The 23,724-nt window shown below is 32.4% G+C and overlaps 1 pseudogene; it reads left to right on the forward strand.

Moving 5' to 3' along the window:
* The first annotated feature begins 9,089 nt into the window (after positions 1–9,089).
* On the forward strand, positions 9,090–10,125 carry LOC128237636 (uncharacterized; annotated as a pseudogene).
* The last annotated feature ends 13,599 nt before the right edge of the window (positions 10,126–23,724 follow it).

The raw sequence follows: 23,724 nt of genomic DNA on the forward strand, positions 1-23,724 counted from the left end.
TATAGGAACTTCTATTGAAATATCCGCTTGTATATAGAACCAATAAATCATAAGCCTTATATTGCATTCTTTTCATCAGCATCCCTTTTAAATTAAATGAGTAGATCAAAGGACTTACTCGAAATGAACATTATTATTGCATTGATTTCCAAACGAACAATTTTACCTTGCTGTTCTCCGTTTCACATTGAATACGAATACAAATTAACTTTTTCTGTTTGTTATGACATTTCAAATAACCAATATATAAAGTAATTCTATAGCAGTTATACAGTCTATTAAATAAACGATTATTAATTAAAATGATAAAATAGAATATATTACCTACCGAGATGAAAAAGAAGAAAAACTACTATTACCGCCGACCCATCTTATTTTTACGAATCCCGAAAGCATGAAAACTATTGATAAAGCATCCCATATTTTAGAAATTAACGAATAGTTTACTTTAACCATAGAGGGACATCTGCCCAGCCAAATCGCAGCGTGTCGTTTCTGAGTTTAGATTACTTTAACTACTTTGGTGTGTTACATTTCGGTGCAAATAAGTTTCATCACTTGTTTTAATATATACCAAATAATCCTCCTCGTTATCATGAACACCAGAGTTTTTCATGTCACTGCGGTCTTTGAATTTATTTTGAAGAAGCTCGATTAAGGACTTTTCATGTGAAGTTGAATTGAGTCGTCATGTTACATATCCGGCCACGTTTGGCCTTATGATTCTTTGTTTTATTTGTGTGTTTTTCATGCCATTGTGTTGATTTGCTTTTTCTGTAGTTTTTGTTTGCATTTATTTATCTGTAATATTACCTTGTCAGCATCAATTATATTCACATTAATTATGTTCTTTTGTCGTCTGTCGATGGAAACATAAACAATAATAAAATAAACCGTTTTAATGAATTTATTCCAAACAAAAAATGATTTAATGTGTAAACACATGGTTTTACCCGTTTTGAACATGTAATTACCAGGATCAGCAGTATGTACAGTGAAAAAAGGAACAAGTTTTGATATTTTAACATAAACGTTAACAGCTGAGAGTACTGACAAAATATAATGCATGAGCTAACGGAATTGCTAAATTATGTTCAGAACTATCAATTGCATATTCAAGTTCCCTTTCTACATTTTAGATCATCAACTATTTATATAGCTTCGGATCTTACCATGTATCTCAGTTTCCTGGGAAGCCAACCAAAATCTGACCTCGAGATTAATGATAATGTGTGTTTTGTTACAAGCTAAATCTTATTTACGAGTTACTTGATTCAATGCTCGTTATCTCAAAAATACGGGTTAATTCTAATAGAACATTTCTAATTAGGACTAAGTATCTCCTTGTTAGGAGATAGTATTCACTTATAGGGTTTTAATTATAGCAGGATCATGTTTATTTTTACGCTGTTGTACTTCTTGTAGTCCTTGGATACGCTAAGGATAGTAAATACTGAGGTGATACAAGGTAAGTTCACTTGAAACCTTAGATGGACACATATTCAATAATTCAAAAACTCAACGAAACTTTCTTTTATTAAGTCGAAGTAAGGTTTTGTTTGTAAAGAAAATATCTTTATACCAAAATCGATAAGGCCACTCCTTTTTTATTTTTTGGTTTACAAGAATTTTTGGAAAAAATGTCCACCGGGTGGTCAAAAAAAAAGAAAAAAAAAAGGAAAAAGTCACAAAACATACTCTTAAAGGGTAAACATCAGAGAACAACATAAAAACATTAAAAATTTATATCATTTTCCTGACATTTTAATTTTTTTAATGCTATTAATGCATGTTTTAATACACTCAAAAGTTTCAAAGTTCTAATTAAACACACAGTTTAAATCTTACATACTGTGCATATAAAACATCAATGAAATTGACTATAAAACATGTTTACATGTATAAACTACACTTTTTATCAAAGATACAGTGAATATCACTCAGCAAGACATTTGTTTAGCTTTAAGGGTATGCTAAAGCAAAAGTGAATGCAGAACACTTAAAAACTGACCAATATTAAATTGAAAAAAAGAAAAGAGAAGGCGAATTTTACGCATTAAAAACACAAAAAGTGCACTGTATTAAAACAATACATTACATTTTCTAAATATTGTTTCAGTTTTTTAAATATTGGAAAATGTCAATAAAGTGAAATAATTACCAATTTTGTAAATAAGGATGTAACATTTTATGAAAATATTTGAGCTTTAATATTGTGAAAACTATTCCTGAAAAACTAAAAACCAAACTAGACCTAGATTTGAGATTTACCGTGCGGGGTCCTAGTTGTGTGTAACCCGATCCATGCTAAGTCCGGATATTTTCGGACCGGGATATTTACCATGGGATGTTCACCATTGGATGTTCACCAAATCCATTTCAAATTCAAATCTTGCAGCAAATTACCACATCAGTACATAAAAATCACATAGCAAAATAATAAATCTAGCATGTGACTTAACTTTATGTACCCATTATAGTAACAGAGAAATCCATAATTATATATAAGATTTTTTCTTCTCCCAACTCCACTATGCTGTGTATACATGCGTTCACAGGGCATCTATACTTCATGCTTGTTTATTTTCATTTTAAAGAGTATTCCTTGGTTACAAAAACAAATCTCATTTATAGTGAAATATCAAGTTCATTACAAATTGAAATGGACTTATTCAAAATAGTTTTCCGTGTTGTTTTATCTAAATGTTTTGCACACAACTCCTGGCATTAGTAAATGTCATTGACACATGTGTTCAACTCTTTCATTGTTTTTACTCTACTATTAATCCAAACATGAATAAACATGTAATCTAGAATAAACACAAGCTTCACATTGACTCAATGACAAGTATTTCCAAACCACTTTGTGATTTAAAATCCATAAGCACCACCGACCGAACTTGTGAAACTAGGTCACCGAACTTGTGAAACTAGGTCACCGGTGTCAACTTAGAAATTTTACTTTCGATTTCACCACTCACACTTAGTGCACTGTTATTTGATATTTAACCATAAAATGTTGTTCTCACTTATAATTTACAGATATTTGTGTCGATTATTTCAATGGCAGCCGCTGACACCTTTATTTTTTTATCTACAAACAACAATATTTTCATGACCTAAATTGGAGGGGAAAAACAACAATCACATGACAGTTATTGTTTGTGTCGGCTATTGAATTTGCCAATGTTTATTGCTATTGTTATTTTAAAAACTCCTGCATATTTTAATTAAATATTTCATACAAAGAATGACTGCTATCGCCAATTCCGCCATTGCCAACGGCGCTGCCATTACAGTTGACTGGCTCACATGCTAGTACTTTAAATTGGCGAATACGAATACGGAACAACAAACCACGCGAGATCTACTGCATTCGTACTCTTATCTGTTCGTTTTTCTTTCATTTCGCACCAAAATCAATACGTTAGTGAAAATAATTTTGAAAAAAACGTGAAATTCATTTTTTATTTTTTTGGTAGTTTTCGGAAAATTAGACCCGCCGGTTTTGTAAACCAAATTATATAAAACTATTGGCCTAAAAGAATTGTGGTAAAATATGGGATTCACTTTTTTTTGAAAAAAAATATCGACGAGACTTGATTGGTCAGAATATTTCAATTGTATAAAAAAAAATTGGGGGGGGGGGGGAACACGTCGCGATTTCGCCATGAATATGTGTCTTCGGGTAAAAGATTTATCTTTGTTTAAACAAATACGGTTAATGATATTCACATATTCACATAAAGGTAACGTCCAGTATCAATACGCATATCACTGGCTGTGAAATGTCACGTTTTAATATAATATCCATAAGTTGAATATAATTTACTTACGTAAAATATCACACACTTTGTCTCCGTTAATTTGTTTGGATGTATTGTAACATTTTAAACATTTTTTTATATTCTTACTGAAAATTCAGAAAAAAATCCACAAAATATTCGACGTAAAATAAACAAAATAAACAGATATTTACGTTTACTCGTAAGCCTACTAAAGATTTGTTTTGTATTAGGTAGTCAATCATTGTTAATATAAAAAGCAGATTGGGTTAAACCTTTTTAGTGGTAAGTTACACTTAAAATACTCCGTCGGTCGGACATTTATTTCTGACTAAGCATGGGCTTCAATTTTGTTCCACGCAAAACATCATTTTCATGCTAACGTTTAAAATATGCATAGCGTTTCAATATACTTCATTTCGCAAAACAGAAACCATTTACATATTGTTCTATGAATGCCATGAGCTGATATCAAAAAAACCTGAATAAGTTATTCGCAGAAATAAACCTGAAGTGAAAATGAAATAGCACCATACTATGCACTGCGGTAAAGCTTAGAATAATTATGTGAAGCCATGTGATTCTATGAATGCCAATGAGCTGATCTCAGGAAATGTTTAATGAATATAACTTAGCCATTCTTACAAATAGATTACTACAAAAGCCAATGCAAGACGTTGACAGCGTAGCACCCTCAAATAGACCTAGACTGACATTGCCATATTTTGGATGCACTTTTTCTTTCCGAAGCATACATTTCTTGACATAAGAGAGGTTACGAAACACTTCCTGAACGGATACGAGGCTGTGTTCTATGTCATCAAGGTACGTGTACGTTTCGGTGTGTATGTGTGTGTACTTTTCATACAGGGCTATGTCCATTTTAGAAGTTTACGATGACAAGTACGAAAGCCGTATGCAAGTATCGGCGAGCATACAATTCGAAGGAGTTTTAAAATAATAGAAACATACTTTTAGACTCAAGACTCAAGTATAGTTTTACACATAAATATCAATTGCAACCTTAACTCGTTTATTAAGAATTATATGAAAGACATGTTTCAGATTGCTATCATCATATGATTTACCCGTCTTCGCTTAATGAAATAGAACAATTTCGTTACGCTTAAACGTAACTTTCTGGTTGAAACCTTTGTAAGAACTTAAGCTAAAAATTCCTCAAATTGTCATACGTATTTGTTCAGCAGATGTCTTCTATCAAAGACTGAAAAAAGCTAATGGCTACAAATGTGTTTTTTCTAAACATATTTTCCCTAATAAGGCTAATTGAAGCTGATCCTTGTAACACTCTAACTCAAACACTTACTTATCTGTAATTTATTTTTTGTAATTATTGATCATGTTTGGGCGAGTTGTGTTTGGGTGTCCGTTTACCGGTTTAGCCGGTTAGAGAAATTTTTCAACAAAACAACTATTTCATTTCCAAATTCCATGTGATATAAGATTTGGGCGAGAAATCGTTCATCTCGAAATTTTGCAAATTGATCAATAATTCTCACTTGTACTGATATACTAGAATGTAAAACATGTTTAAAAGACATCATTCATCAATACAGATCTTTTAATTCAAAATTCTATGTCATATACGATTTTGGCGAGAAATAGTTCATCTATTTTTGCAAGATGATGACTATTATTAATTTTAATTATCTAGAATCTCAAACATGTTTAAAAGACATAATTCATCAAAACAGATACTTTATTTCAAAATTCCATTTCATATACGATATTTGCGAGAAATCGTTCATCTCATATTTGAAAGATAATAAATGAATATTAATTGAAGTTATCTTCTAGTACCTCAAACATGTTCAATCGACATTATTCATCAATACAAATGGCTTACATTCAAAGTCCTATAAGATATGAGAATCAAGGAAATATACCATAATGTATGCAAAAAGCTGCAGAAACAAGCTCAGTAGCAAAAAGTTTAAACATAAACCCGGTTTAATGGCACTGGGTAAACGCCAAAGACATAGAACATAGAATCACAAACAAGAAACATAGAAGAACAGCACAAAACACCACAAACAGCACAATGCATACATACTACATATAAAACTAGGTATGTTTATCATCTCTCGTCTTCAACATCAATTGTTTTGCATATAAGAACCCTTGTCGCTGTGATCCTATGAATAATGATTAGCAAATGTCAGGAACTTTTTATTGAATATAAGAATATACAGCTTAAGCCAGTGGAAGAAAGGCCACGAGCGCAGATTATAATGAGTAACGTCTTTATTTTGATACCAAAAGAAAACAAGCATATACAAACATAAGTAATGTAAATGAATTTCATTTACAAATAAATCGTCAATATCGCACCATTTTCGAAGAATACATACGTGATTTTCCTAGAGTGAGAGCCTCCGAACTCCAAGAACCACATTTAAATCAACATTGTTTGCCATGTTTCAAGATCGAAATATAACTCAAGATATCTGTTCCTTTGAACTATATCTGATATTTCCTTTTTTCTTGGTCCCTTCGATGTAGATAAACTTGTACTTAGCCTCATAAGGTATGTATGCTAGCGTAATTTTGAGAATCGACCATGCTTTATTTTGAAAACAGCTTTGGTGAAGGTAGTATGAATAACAAAACCTATATATCAAGCATTAAAAAAATATTTGAAACACTTAGAAATGGACAAAAAACAGTGGTATATAAAGATTAGTGAATATATTGTGTTTTCCTTAATTTGATATTTGCGTTACCTGCTCTGGTCGTAAATGTGCTTGTAAATTCAAAACATTTGAACAAACATGATACTTATCTATTGTATTGATTTAACAATAATGCAATAATATTTGGTTAAGTTAATCACTGCCACCATTTGCTGCATTATTATAGCGTCACTACTTTAACCATTGTAACCATTGTGAAATATAAAATATTGAAATCTTGCTTCACCAAATATGATATGCATAAACTACATCGGAAGACTAAACGCTTGATATACTTTATTTATTTTCCGTGAAGTGAACACATCATATCATATAATATATACATTAACACAAGGTTGTTTGACTGAGTTTATATTTTTATTTATTATTTTTATTGTGTAATCTAACATCAGTACACCATTCTAATTTTGTTTTGCTTTTCTGTTAGGCTTTTATTTCGTTGGAAACGAAACTGTTATTTGCACTTTTCCAAATAATACTGTAGTTTCATTAGACGTGCAAAGGTCTGCAGTCTCATGAGGCGTGCAAAGATGATTTTAATTGACTGAACATTTAATAAGAAAAAAATGAAGTCATGTACAGAAATACAAGAACATATTCATTCTTATATTGTCTCTGCCAATTTGTTAGTTTGATAAAAAGAAAGTAGTACGTCTGTGATAAAAAGGTCATCATTCGCACTCGAAACCTTTTTGAACATATTTCAACTTGTCAACGAATTTGATTTTGGAACAATGCAAGACCGTTACATTGCCGGATTAAAACATAATGTTCTTGAAAAAATAAATAACTTGAGGTTATAGAAATTAAAGTCCTGAAACTTCAAATACTTTAAGTCTTCTTGATCTTGTTGTTCTGGAATAATATAGCGATTTAAGTTCATGAACAATTCGAGGATCGTGTTAAATAGTGTTCTAGCACAGTTCAAGAACACCGTATGGCCTGTTCTAGAACATTAAAAAACTCCTGAAGTTCAAGCACTTTTACTTCTTAAAATATTATAGAACGTGATATTCTAGATACAGAAATTAAATGGTATTGAACTGTTAAATAACATATTATTGTGCCGTTCCTTAACTGTTATTTAAAAACTAGGACCGGAAATACTCACCACGGATGATTGATTTTTAATGCTATCGAAACAAAAATAAGTTTTCGACGTAATTTAGTCTGTAAAAACGAGACCTTGTCTTTGTGTGTTCTTTAATGCCAATCGGGTCATGTCAGAAAAACTCGTAGTATGATAGTAGTATTTTGAAGGGGACCCTTATGTCTTCCTGGAACTTTAGGCTGTCTTTCTTTTTACCAGATTGGCAAGTTCAATTTTATTCACTCTATATAATCTCCTCTTGTTATGTATGGCTTTACCAAGTTCATATTTCTATGTATACATCATGCGTTTTATCAGTACGAAGAAGAGCTTAAGGCTTCGCTCTGTAAACATAAAAACATAACATTAGTTTGCGCCAATGACCGTAGTTGAGTATCTTATTACTATTTCTATAACATAAAATTTCACAATTTTGTTCAACGATTTCAAATATTCAATTAAAAATATAAAAGTCGAAAACTGTATACGTCTCTGCAATGTTGGTTCGAAACACACCGTCGTTCTGTTTTCAATAAAATAGATAAAAGTATTAAAAATCATCAAACTAACTTAAATTAAGCATTTATATAATGTTTAAATTAGGTTTAACGTTGGTGCAGCTTATGCATCATGTTATCAAAGGAATTAACTCCAATTGAGTCAGGTCCACATAAAAGACATTTTTTGTATATGTTACTTACCGTTGGAACTCTATATAATAACACTGTATGTATTCCCAATTTGCATGAGTCACCTTCAAACTATCCTACATAAAGGTGTCTCAAAAATCCACAGGAATCATTAAGCTTTCAAATTGAATAATCTGATGAGTTTGCACTCAAGACGCTTTTAACACTTACACGTACAATTACTTAGCTTTTCGCAACCTCTCTCCTTCAAATTATTATTGGTGAAAACGTAACTGATGCAATTGTGTCTCACATTTGCATTACAATAATGAGTTGTTCTGTATTTTCAGATTGAGACGGTGAGGACTGGCGAAAATCACCCTGTTAGACGCTATCTAAATTTACTCATGAAAAATAACCCAGTGTAAAAAAGCTGCGAAATCCATTAGATCCTACTTGAATAACTTTATTTGTTCTCCTTTCAAGACGGGGTTTGAATTTCAAATAGACTAAACGTGATTAGAAGGATCGCGCACGTCGGTAGCTTACGAGCATTCTTAAATGTCTTTGATCCATCAAAGTTAGTCTCTAATAGACGGGAATACCAACGTTATGCTGATTTTGCTGCGATGATATTCATATCAGACGATTTTAAACTCACCAGTTTCGAAGGACGGTTTAAGTACGGTAATTGTGTTACATAAACAGGTCACCCTTTATCTGAGAATCGGAATGAAAAAATGGAAGGAAATCCTAATTATGAAAGCTCAGTGACAAATGATATGAGTTCAGAGTTTATATGGTGCATAACGGATCAGGAAACAGCAGTTTGACATATACGAGTATATGACGCAGGAACAATACCTTCGATATGGGGGAGTTATCAGATTCCGAGAAATCTTTACTAGATTTTATGTTCGTTTTAGATGAATTTGGGGTGCCTAGTTTGTTAGCGATCGGAGTAGTCTTCAATCTCATTCTGGCAATCACCGTTCGGAACTCGAAGCTGAAAAGATTGCACCGTGCTGCTACTTTTATGCGCTCGGAATTGTGGATACTCTTTACTTGATTCTGATGGCAATCCCTTGGTTTTCCCTTCGTCTTCTGGACATTTACAATATAAAAGGGGTTTGCCATGTGGTTTACAGACCAGATATATTGAGAAATATTTCAATGCCTTCCGAACAAAGTGCTACATCACAGCTGTCTCGATTTTTGCCATCGTATGACATCTATACTTGACATGGACAAGTGGTGTGTTTTATAATCAGATTTTTAACAGGAAATTATATATGGGGTACCAGAAAATTCCCAAGATATTGTGACAATGAGAAAGATCGACAAAGTATTTTATTTCATCCTTCCCCTAGTTTCCTGCATTTTGCTCATTTTACCTTTATCAATATACATATGTGCCTCAATATTGAAATGCATAGATGGCATTCTTTGAGTGCGTACAAAAGTGGTCACCGAAGAGGTTCGATTGAATACCAGGTCCCAAAGGCGCCGTTATACGGAATGCCCATCGTGTTCTAATATGTCGAATATATCAAACTCTGAAAAGCTCCAACATCAGAGAATACTGTTCTTCTCTCAACGCAAAAGATTATCGTTGACTGCGACTGTAGTTGCTGTCAAATTTGTGGTTCTCTCTATCCCACATAATGTAATCAAAGCAAAAATAGATTTTGAATGGAGATTATATCATTACTTATGCGGCCCAGACTTTTCTAAAATTATTTGAAGAACTATATAAAATCAACTTTGCATTTAAGGCTCTTATTTATTTTTCTTTACTGCCTGAAATGAGAAAAAGTCTGGTCAAATTGGTGCTTTCTTGTTGGCGACGAAGCAGTAAATCCAATAAAGAAGAGCTAAAGGACCGGTGTGTTGTAACTACTCTTTGATATAGGAATTTCTATTGAAATATCCGCTTGTATATAGAACCAATAAATCATAAGCCTTATATTGCATCCTTTTTCAGCAGCATCCCTTTTAAATGAAATGAGTAGATCAAAGGACTTACTCGAAATGAACATTATTACTGCATTGATTTCCAAACAATCTTACCTCTCTTTATTCCGTTTCACATTGAATACGAATGAAAATTAACTTTTTCCATTTTTATGACATTTCAAATAACCAATATATAAAGTAATTCTATAGCAGTTTTACACTCTATTAAATAAACTATTAATAAATAAAATGATAAAAATAGAGGATATTACCTACCGAGATGAAACATTTTTACGAACCCTGAATGCATGAAAACTATTGATAAAGCATCCCATATTTTGGAAATTAACGAAGAGTTTACTATAGCCATTGAAGGACAACAGACCAGCCACCCCCACAGCGTATCGTTTCTGAGTCACGATTTCTTTAGCCACTTTGGTGTGTAACATTTCGTTGTATTTAAATCAGAATTTCATCATGGAAATACTAAATAATCCTCCTCGTTATCATATGAACACCAGTTTTGCATGTCACTGCGGTCTTTTAATTCATTTTGAAGAAGCTCGATTAAGGACTTTTCATGTGAAGTTGGGTTGAGTCGTCATGTTACATATCCGGCCACGTTTGGCCTTATGGTTATTTTTTTTAGTTGTGTGTTTTTCATGTCATTGTGTTGATTTACGTTTTTCTGTAGTTTTTGTTTGCATTTATTAATCTGTAATATAACATTGTCAGGATCAATTATATTCACATTTTTTCATGTTCTTTTGTCGTCTGTCGATGGAATCATAAACAATAATAAAGTAAACAGTTTTAATGAATTTATTCCAAACAAAAAATAATTGAATGTGTAAATACACGGTTTTGCCCTTTTTGAAAATGTATTTACCAGATCATGGATCAACAGCATGTACGGTGTAAAACGGAACATTCCAAGAAGTTCTGATATTTTAACATTAACATTTACAGCTGAGAGTACCGATAAAATATAACGTGTGCACTAACGGAATTGCTAAAATATGTTCAGAAATATCAATTGCATATTCAAGTTCACTTTCTGCATTTAAGATCATTAATTATTTATATAGCTTCTGATCTTAACAAGTATTTCAGTTTCCGGGGAAGAGACCAACAATCTGATCTCGAGGTCAATGTTAATGTGAGTTTTGTTACAAGCTGAATGTTATTTACGAGTTACTTGATTCAATTCTCGTTATCTCAAAACTACGAGGTACTTCTAATAAGAACATTTCTTATTTTAATTAGGACTTAGTATCTCCCTGTTAGGAGACAGTATTCACTTATAGGGTTTTAATTATATCAGGATCATGTTCTTGTACTTGTTGTAGTCCTTGGATACGCTAAGGATAATAAATCCTGAGGTGATACAAGGTAAGTTCACTTGAAACCTTAGATGGACACAGATTTAATAATTCAAAAATTCAACGAAACTTTCTTTTATTAAGTCGAAGTTAGGTTTTGTTTGTAAAGAAAAGAACATTATATCAATAACGATAAAGGAATTGTGGTCAAAAATGGGATTCACTTTTTTTGAAAAAAATATCGACGAGACTTGATTGGTTAGAATATTTCAATTGAATAAAAATAAAATGGGGGGGGGACACGTCGCGGTTTTCTCATCGATTTGTGTCTTCGTGCAAAAGATTAAACTTTGGTTAAACAAATACGGTTAATGATATTCACATATTCACATAAAGGTAACGTGGAGTATCAATACGCATATCCCAAGCTGTGAAATGTCACGCTACGATCCTTAATCAACTGAAATATAAACAATCTTTCTATATCGCTTGGTATGGTGGTTTAAATATAATATCCATAAGTTGAATATACTTAACTTACTTAAAATATCACACACTTTGTCTCCGTAAATTCGTTTGAATGTATTATACGCGTTTTCTTCATATAAATTACGTTTGCTTGTGAAAGTGTGAATAGATAAAAACGGTTAAAGATATTCACATAAAGTCAACGTCCAATGATATTACGCTTACCACAGGCTGTTAAATTGTAACTCTGATTTAAATTTATATTAAGCAACTAACATCGGAAATATTAATTCCTCAGGTCCAATGTTTTGCAGAACAAAATCAATGACTATTGGTGTAACCTTACTGACATACACTCACTTAATATATTTTAACAAATTCCAAGCAATGCAATTGCAATGGGACAATTAGAAAAAGGTAAGAACATACATACTCTTTGATGGGAGTCGGACACTTTTAGCTTCAATACTTATTTCACCCTTACATTTCATTTGGTGCAGAAGGGGAACAAACGCATTTTACACAGTAAAATACGCATTGCTGTAAATAAAAATGCATGTCGTTCCGCTATGACTTTCTATATACATCTTATAACTTACTAGAATTTGAAAACAGACAAATAGGAAAAGTTCTAATATAAATATACATACAAGAATTCATGCTGTGAAAACGATGGATACATCTGACACTAATTGATAATAAGTAATTAGTCAATATCAAACTTATAGTACGTTTATTGCAAAAAATAACTCAAATTAAGGACCGGAAGACGGACCAAGATATTGAATTGCATCATATAACCTGTTTTAGCAACAATTAGAGCATTATCAGTTGTCTTGCTTTTCCAATTTCAGACAAATTAGTAAAATATCTTCGATATAAACATTCCTGCTCATAATAATCAACATGTACAAAGCTTTAATGTTCGGAATGCTGAATTAGCTATAGGTCATCAACAAAGTATTCAAAATCCAAAACCAAACCTAACCGTTCATTACCAAGATTTGATACAGAATGTTTTTAAAAATGATAAAAACATGCCATTTATTTTCACATTTTCTTGAAGCTTAATGTGACCGAAAATATTATGTCGTTTGATTAATGCACTAACAAAACAACAAATGCTCGAACATTTGCATTGTTTTATAAGCTATGTCAAATATCTCTGAGCTATCCGACTTTGTGAGAGTACTTTCCTTAAATACACAACACCCAACAAAACTTCTGAATGCCAACGCAAAGCTGGCAAACGATGGGACTTCAAACGAATCAGATTCATTTCTTCGTATTTGATTTTGATCTAAATCGCAGATATAAATCATGATTATAATGCATTTTTGGTTATCAAATATAACTGCAAATGATGACACCCAACTCACCCAGCCTTGTTTTCCATCATTTTAGTTTAATTATGATCATTTCTGAAAAAAAAAGTCTGGAAAACAAACCATATGCAATTTTTGTAAGGCTTCAACAACATCTATTCTTGTTAACAGAAGAAGCTTTTGTTATGTGATTGAATGAATGCTAATAGTCTGATGTCATGAATATATCACCAATTTAACCATTATTCGAAATGGTTTACATCATTAGCCAATGTAAATGGGCATACATATTGCATCACTGTCGTTGGTTTAAAACTATCAGCGAAGTCAAAGCATTTGGAATGGTGAGGTTGAATTCAATCCGTTAGAAGTGTAGGAACTTTATTTACAAAAGACTTACAATCATTTGGAGACACTTATAGGCAATACTGTACAATAAGTTTTTTATGTGGACAACAGCGTCAATTTTTGTATATAATTCCAGTCAACTGATCAATTGATGAGTTTGTCTTCTATAGAGTATTATATCTGACGAAATACCCGCAAATAGTCGTTTTCCCATTAATAGGTTTACACTGTGTTGCGAATTACTTGAAGATTTGATATTGACTATTTCTTACCAAACATTTATCTAAATTGTGTCTTGTCAAATTACAGGGTATGGTGTAATCCATTTTGGAAACATGTGCTGCTCTGTCAACATAGATATAGTTAAACTGTATATCTAAGCAATATAATTCATTCTGTACAAAATATCTCTGTGATTAATGGAATGACAACAATCTTAAGGTATTTCAAGGCTTCAGAAGCCATTCAGGACTAGTAGTTATAGAACCCATGCTTATTGTTATTCATAACGCATCTGATCATTTTGTCAGATTCCACTTTTACACACTTAATCAACTCCAACAAGATAACTAAAACTTACTAACTTACTTTATAAAGTAATGCTTGAGGCTTTGTCAAGTAAATTGTTACAATACATAACTTTGTATCAATGACTGTAAATATATACCCCATACATAATTATTTAACTGAATTACAGTCAAGATGTCGAAGACAAACAATATTGTCATGATAAAATATGCCCTTGAAGAAATTTATGTATTTTTAATAAGTTGTAACTGTCACAATAGTCTTAAATTTGACTTCGTGCTATATAAGTATTGCTGATTTATCGTGGATTTTTTTTGACAATTATGGACTTATTATATTCCTATCGCTGTTCTCGATAATAACCAAAATAAAATTAACTATCATGTGTTTTCAATTTAATTTTTATTTAAGCGGCTATTTGCGAGAAACAATCACTGCCGACTCAAATTAAGGACCGGAAGACGGACCAAGATATTGAATTGCATCATATAACCTGTTTTAGCAACAATTAGAGCATTATCAGTTGTCTTGCTTTTCCAATTTCAGACAAATTAGTAAAATATCTTCGATATAAACATTCCTGCTCATAATAATCAACATGTACAAAGCTTTAATGTTCGGAATGCTGAATTAGCTATAGGTCATCAACAAAGTATTCAAAATCCAAAACCAAACCTAACCGTTCATTACCAAGATTTGATACAGAATGTTTTTAAAAATGATAAAAACATGCCATTTATTTTCACATTTTCTTGAAGCTTAATGTGACCGAAAATATTATGTCGTTTGATTAATGCACTAACAAAACAACAAATGCTCGAACATTTGCATTGTTTTATAAGCTATGTCAAATATCTCTGAGCTATCCGACTTTGTGAGAGTACTTTCCTTAAATACACAACACCCAACAAAACTTCTGAATGCCAACGCAAAGCTGGCAAACGATGGGACTTCAAACGAATCAGATTCATTTCTTCGTATTTGATTTTGATCTAAATCGCAGATATAAATCATGATTATAATGCATTTTTGGTTATCAAATATAACTGCAAATGATGACACCCAACTCACCCAGCCTTGTTTTCCATCATTTTAGTTTAATTATGATCATTTCTGAAAAAAAAAGTCTGGAAAACAAACCATATGCAATTTTTGTAAGGCTTCAACAACATCTATTCTTGTTAACAGAAGAAGCTTTTGTTATGTGATTGAATGAATGCTAATAGTCTGATGTCATGAATATATCACCAATTTAACCATTATTCGAAATGGTTTACATCATTAGCCAATGTAAATGGGCATACATATTGCATCACTGTCGTTGGTTTAAAACTATCAGCGAAGTCAAAGCATTTGGAATGGTGAGGTTGAATTCAATCCGTTAGAAGTGTAGGAACTTTATTTACAAAAGACTTACAATCATTTGGAGACACTTATAGGCAATACTGTACAATAAGTTTTTTATGTGGACAACAGCGTCAATTTTTGTATATAATTCCAGTCAACTGATCAATTGATGAGTTTGTCTTCTATAGAGTATTATATCTGACGAAATACCCGCAAATAGTCGTTTTCCCATTAATAGGTTTACACTGTGTTGCGAATTACTTGAAGATTTGATATTGACTATTTCTTACCAAACATTTATCTAAATTGTGTCTTGTCAAATTACAGGGTATGGTGTAATCCATTTTGGAAACATGTGCTGCTCTGTCAACATAGATATAGTTAAACTGTATATCTAAGCAATATAATTCATTCTGTACAAAATATCTCTGTGATTAATGGAATGACAACAATCTTAAGGTATTTCAAGGCTTCAGAAGCCATTCAGGACTAGTAGTTATAGAACCCATGCTTATTGTTATTCATAACGCATCTGATCATTTTGTCAGATTCCACTTTTACACACTTAATCAACTCCAACAAGATAACTAAAACTTACTAACTTACTTTATAAAGTAATGCTTGAGGCTTTGTCAAGTAAATTGTTACAATACATAACTTTGTATCAATGACTGTAAATATATACCCCATACATAATTATTTAACTGAATTACAGTCAAGATGTCGAAGACAAACAATATTGTCATGATAAAATATGCCCTTGAAGAAATTTATGTATTTTTAATAAGTTGTAACTGTCACAATAGTCTTAAATTTGACTTCGTGCTATATAAGTATTGCTGATTTATCGTGGATTTTTTTTGACAATTATGGACTTATTATATTCCTATCGCTGTTCTCGATAATAACCAAAATAAAATTAACTATCATGTGTTTTCAATTTAATTTTTATTTAAGCGGCTATTTGCGAGAAACAATCACTGCCGACTATAAAATTATTCGGTTTAATCAAACGTAATCACAACGACATAAGGACGTGATAAACAGAAGAGAAAATGAGCTTACTGCACCATGTCTGCAGCTGTCGTCTGCAAATTATACTTATTGATTTGATACGCTTGATTACTTGAAACTTAACGCATTGCTGATCTTTGCGGTTAACCAACTAAGTTCGTGCGAACTTTTAACATTACGTTGTTGTTCTTTATGATGATATATAATATAAACTATGTTTTTTTTCTTGATTTGGGCCATATTCAATGTCTAATTTAACTATAGAATGTGTTATAAACCAATTCTTGCAGACAGATCATTTAGAGTGACAAATAAACACATTACCGAAACTCATCGTTTGGTCTAGACGTAAAACATTGTTTTGTTTTGTTTTGACGTAATTGATATGCAAAAATAAATAAAGCTGAGACTCTTATAAATTGTATTCAGTGTTAAAGCACGAAACCATTTGATTTCCCGAAATAAAGTCACCAGATGGCATTATGAAGCGTGAGAGACATATCCAGACAGTATTGTGCTCGATTGTGTGGGCATATGCAAAACAAGATTGATGCACCTATACATTGAAACAATGTTGTAAGGTTGTTTATATCATTTTGTCTAATCAATTAAAGACACCTGTAGCGATGGCATCTATGTTTGAACTTCTGAGTGTACCAGTCGTCATATCAGCCGCCATCTGTCACACTTACAGATATATAGGATCTGACACGAGTTGTCATTTAATACAAGATTTTATTAAACGAGTTCATGACATTTGTTAGTAAGCGAGCCTCTGGCGAGTTTCATAAAAATCTTGTATAAGATGACAACGAGTGTCAGATCTTTTTTACCACATGCTTAAAACGGTGTTTTTATTACCAATTTAGTTCCACTTTCTAAACCCATTGTTTGACAGCCAAGACAAGGCAAGACAAGAAAAGACATTTATTTTGTGATTAAGGCCTCCAGCCCCTGACACAGTTATGCACAATATTACAAATATAAACACAGAACAGTCTTTTAAGTGAACATTTACACAAACATATATATATACATGAATGTACATGAACATGCTTGACACACCTTTTAGGTTTTTCACTAAGACAGGACATCAAGTATATACTGTCGTCTCTTAAATGCAAGATATAAATAAAAAACAATAGTTTGACAGCCAAAGTACACTGAGTGGCATGTCAACGATGCGCCATATAAATAGTTCCAAATGAAAATGACAAAAACAGCTAGTAGTCATCAAGTTTTAATTCTGATAAAGCGCTGAACAAGTCACAAGTATAAACATGTGTAGTAAAATATCCAACAACATGAATAACGAACAATTTTAACCAAAAAAAACACAATAAGTACACAATTTGATGACGTCACACTGATAGTACTTGCTTTACACGGTTTATGTGACCTACATCGGTCTGTCAAGTCTTACTGTGAACACGGATTTAAAAGTTATTCGCTGTCGCTTTCTACGATGACTTTGAAGCGTTTTCTTAGTGTGCATGGATTTTCACAACATGCAGATTATTACGACGAAGCCTTTCTCTGCACTGCATGGATGTTGATGTTGAAAAAGTTCCATCAAGAATGTTTCCAGAGAACAAGCTGTTCTAGCCGTCTTGATGAGAAACCTGTGCTGCGGAATTCGTATTTGTGTTTTGGTAACCGACAGCCGATTAAACTGGCAAGCAAATTTTATGGCATTGGTCGCATATTGCCTGTTAAGATGGAGATGTTTGAAATGTTCTCGTGTTGTTTGTCCCTAATGTGGCTGTATTTGTTGAATGACTGGATATTTCTGTGACTAGTAATCTGCATTATCTGGTTGGCGGAACATTGTTATCAGAAAGTTTTCGAACAAGATGCTTTCTGGCACTATGATTCGTTAGCCATTTGTCTCCCGGAAGTCCTACAGCTTCATTATTGAGGTAAGTATCTGTTTGCGTTTAAACCATTTTGTTTACAAACAATGCGGAGGGATATCTAGGTCGCGTGTGATTGGTCTAGCCAATAGAAATGGCTGATATGCTATCTTACACATGTGTAAGATAAAAATATTCGTAATGGGTATAGTACACGGAAAACAAGGGTAAGCATGTGATAAAATTAAGTAGCCAGTTTCGATCAAAAGCCGGTCGAAGCAAGAAGTGTTAGTTTCATTGGTTCTCAGTGTGCGACTTTCTTTCACATAATATGTAGTAAATGTGTGAGTTGCGACATCAAAGCCCAGACAGAGCAATGGAATTATGCAGATGTGACGTTAAGAAAGTGAATGTGAAGATTGTGAGTAGAATTGGATTACTATCGTTTGTTTTGTTTATTTAATGATAAATAAGAGCGATGTTTATACACATATAAGAAAGGAAACTAAACATATTATTACATCTTATTTTTATTACAATGCTTTTTCGATAACAAGCTGTACTTATATATACAAAGTTAACAGTTCAAAATTTGGATTGTAGAAGAAGAACAAGACCAAAAAAACAAGAATAAGATAAAACAGAAGAACAAGAACAAGATGAAAAAGAACTCTACTGTCGTGGTATGTTTATGTTCCAATATTTATGTTCCAATTATCTTATTTACAACTTTTTCTGAACTTTTCTTATACCGGTTTCATATTCTTTTCTCTCCGTTCATAAGTTCTCTCATTCAACCAAATTCTATCTTTTGTCAGAAAGCCGAATAAATACTTTGCAATCATAGTTTTGATTAAACAAACATTTTTTTCATTAAATTTTGTACGAACTTATCATAGGGGTTTGGGCATATTTGAAATCCAACTTTCTTGTTAACATTCGTCTGAATGATCCGGAACGAAGTTCTTCTCATGAGAATTCCGTGTCAAAAATGATGGTAATGAATCATAAATGGCTTGTCTCAAATCCCAATCTGGCAATAACTGTCAGAGCCTCGAAGCTGATGAAGATCGCACCATGCTGCATCCCATATTCCTATATATAAATGCTTTTTATTTGGTAAGTATCTGATGTCAATATTTCACCACTGTTCGTTTTTGACATGGACAAGTGGTCGGATTGTTTTCCGGAATTTCAAAAGGGCATTGTTTATGGTGATATTAGAAAAATCAGAAGATATTAAGACAACTTAAAATATCAAAACCATTTTTAGTAAGTTATTTGGACTACCGTTAGGTTTTAAACATCCAAATATATATGACGTTATTATAACACACTACCAAAAAGCATAAATGGGTAAATTAATTATCCGAATAATCGTAAAAATACATGAAACGACTTCCAACGTTTACTAACGATGCAAAGATCTTAAAATCTTAAGAAACTTGTAGTAATTTTTTTACTTTCATGCACCATAATATTGTCCTTCTAGCCAGAAAAAAATATGATAATGCTTAAATGCATTCCTTTGAAAACGTTGTATTTGCCATAAGCATTTTTTTAAAGTTGTATGCAATAAACTGAGATTAATGCATTAAACTCAAATTGTACGATCTCTCATTAACTGTTTACTTCTAACTGATGACAAGAAACAAACAATATCAATACATGCTTTCAGTATGTAAGTACAGTTCAGTTCGCGACCTTAGATTTATTTACACTTATGGAAGTAAAAAGACAGAGCATACACAGCGATGTTCTTAAAGCTATGTAGTGGCGCCTGTGTCGCATGATGCGTTGAAAAAAGAAACCTTGACTAAGTGGACAGGCGATGGGTTAGAATTTTAAACAATCACATCATGTTACGGGCGCATCGCGTATTCCACCATGTTTGCTTCCATTAACTCCGTGAAAAGGTAATGGACTGTGATCAAATTACGTCTAAGACATGCTTATCAAAGAAGCTAATGATGTACAAAAAATAAGTTTAACTATTTACCTTGAACGTAAACAATTCATTGTTTAACACACACGCGCACATAGAAACATGCACAAGGGTATCTTTGATTGAATGAAAATTTAATAAAATATAACTTATGTTTCAATGTCTAGCGTGGGTTAGAATAAAACTATTTCACCGCGACCTTATATTGTGTTTTTAATAATACATTGGCCCCCTTTTGGCATCAGAAAAAAATAAAATCCAACTTTGTAAAGATAGTTCATCTCAAGTTGTTTCTAAACCTCTCCGTGAACGTGAAATCCTACTGTTTATTTCTAAAGACCTTCCTTGTAGGTGTTTGATTAATGTGGTAACTCTTTGGTAAAACGGCACATGTCACCTCATCATTATCGTTTTAAAGACATTTCGTACTTGCACTAGATGTTGTAGAACACAAAAAGCATCTCATACTTCCACGTCCCAGTGTTTCGAATTCATTAATATTTCAATAACTTCACTGTATAAGACGCATTTGCCCAGATGAGTGTCTTACATTTGAATAGCAGTAAGTTGTTTTTGCTATGTGCTTTAATAAGAGGGGGAGAGAGAGAGAGACGTTGAAACTGTCGGAATCACTCCTTAAGGTGCCATGTAATCTTCATCAAATACGAAAAGGAGGCCTTACCCATTAGACCCGACAAAAAATAACAATGTAGTTCCTCCAGGACGATGGGCAATGCATTTACAAAAAATAATGAGACCTATAAATTTACATTGATGCATTGTAATTTCTCTCGGGCAATATTAAAATTATTAATGTTGACGAATGATTTAAAATGTTATGGTAGAAATCGGGAACATTAATCTAAAACAGGAGAAAATGGAAGGATATCCTTATAGTGACAGTTTCAAGACAAATAATACCTATAGTGTGCATGAATCAGAAATTGCATTAAGACATATCTATCACGTAGGAATAATACCTTCGAGGTAGGGTAAATATCCGATTCGGAGACATTTCTTTTGAATTTCATTAACGTTTTTGATCAATTTGAAATAGCGACTAGATCGTTAAAGATTCACGAAGTCTAAAATATAATTATTGTTTTACTATGTGGAAATCAAAGCTGAAAAGAAATCAGACCATGGTGCTACGTTTGAGCGTTCGGGAGTTAAAAGTTTTCATTAGCTATTTGTGATGGCAATCCCTTTATTCTGTCTACGTCTTGTGGACATTATACTATGGAAAGGTTCTTTACAAATGGATTACTAATTATATATCTTGACAACAATTATATCCAGATGTATCTTTAAGATGCTGTTTAATAATAGGCTTAGACAAGGTCAGTTGAAACTGAAAAAATCAACAACATTTCAATGCCTTCCGAACAAGTGTTACATCACCGCTGTTTCCATATTTGCCAGCGTAGGGTATTTATTCATCGAATGAAGTGGTTTGTTTTCTGAAAAGGAACTTTGTGATACCACCTTGTCCTCCTTTACGTCTTCTATTGATAGTTTTCTGCTTATGGCTTTGTTTAACTGTATCAATATACAGTATAAAAGATATATATTTCAAAATTGAAGGCAATCTTTGAAGGCGGACAAAGGTGGAAACTGCAGAGGTTCGATTAAATACCATTTCCCAGAGGCGCCGCTATGCGGTATGTCCTTTGTGTTCTAGTATATCGAATATATCAAACTCTAAAAAAATACCAACGTCAGTGGATATTGTTCTTCTGAGGGCAAAACTTTATCGTTGACTGCGACTGTAGTTGCCGTTATAAGTGTGATTCTTTCCATTAAACGTAATACAATCAAAGCAAACAAATCCTTTCTAAAACAAAATTATATCATTATTTATAAGGACCAGACGTTTAAATGTTATTTGAAGAACTATATAAACATAGTTTTATGATTAAGAGTCCTTTCTTTCGTGTTTCCCGAAACGAGGAAAAAACATACAAAATTGATACTTTCTGGCTGGCGACGAAGCAAGTAAATCCAATAAAGTAAAGGTAAATGCACACTGTGTAGTTACTACTCTGTCATATCGGATGCAAAAATCCGCTTTCATATCAGACCATAACAGCATAAGCCTTTTATCTTTTCCCTTTCATCAGCTTCCTTTCGAACTTAAAATAGTAGATCAAAGAGACTTGCACAAAGGAACTTATTATACAGGAAAATCATTCATTATTACACCCCCTTCACTTTGAAATTGAATTTTATATCTTTTTATTTATTATTTAATTACCTTGCGTTATATTTCTATTTTTACAAGATTATATCGTATATACCGTCCATTAAAATCGAATAAAGATTTTAAATTGAGGCTACAAGCCCTTAACAATATAGCGAGAAGAAAAAGAAAGATAGCATTTATAACTGCTTATTCATGTTGGTCAGTTTGTTACGAATTGACATTGCTTAAAAAAGGTATTAATTCAAAATTCGGCTGACAATTTTTTTTTAAGATTCATTCAAGTCATTGCAGGAACTCATGCGTTATTATGATTTATGCTGATCACAATGACTTTAACTTCTTTGTTATGCTTCGCGGAAGAGGCGTTATCAATTTATTTTCTTTCAAGGTTTGGGGTGCCTTTGTGTTAGGAAAGATGGCCAATGGGCATCAAACCAACCTTTATTTGCATCACGAGCACAGCGTGTTCATATAATCGACAGAACTTAAACTTAGTAATTATTTTAAAATGACTAAAGGTTATGATATAGCAGCTTATCTAAATGTTAACATAACATCTAAATGCTAGTACGCGTTATAATATATTTGAAAATGTGTTAGATACTTCCCCTTTCCGCATTTAAGCACTGCACAAATAGAGGTATGGTATTCTAAATAATTATGAATTTGTTTTAAAATAATAACTTTGCTTTGTTAAAAGGTTATTTGACAGATTCAGTACAGATTTTTACTCATCAAAGGATACGATAATAATCATGGAAAAAATATTATTTGAATTTGTATTGATTTTTATCAGTTCACAATTATCCTTTTGTTAACCTTTACATTTGTAAATACATTAGAATTAAAGTTTTGAAAAAAAACATCCCTGTGGTGTGAAAGTACCACTGCCCAATGCGTCTGATCTACTAAAACCCAGATGAATGATTCACATTTAAATCGCATTTCTTGCCATGGTAATGAGTTCGACTCCATAAAATTGTATACTCTGTCGGGATAATAATAGAATATTAAACACAACAAAAAATAAAAATAAGGTTTGATGGAAAAAGTGTGAAGTTATGGCCATGTAAACTTATTTAAGCCACAAGAAAGACTCGGGTTTTAGTGAACTCGTTTTTCATTGACAATTCCAAGGCGATAATCCAATCTTTTATCGGTAAATGCAATTTAATGAGATTTTGTATTGTCTGTTTA

Source organism: Mya arenaria, chromosome 6, assembly GCF_026914265.1.
Source record: "Mya arenaria isolate MELC-2E11 chromosome 6, ASM2691426v1".
Lineage (NCBI taxonomy): Eukaryota > Metazoa > Mollusca > Bivalvia > Myida > Myidae > Mya > Mya arenaria.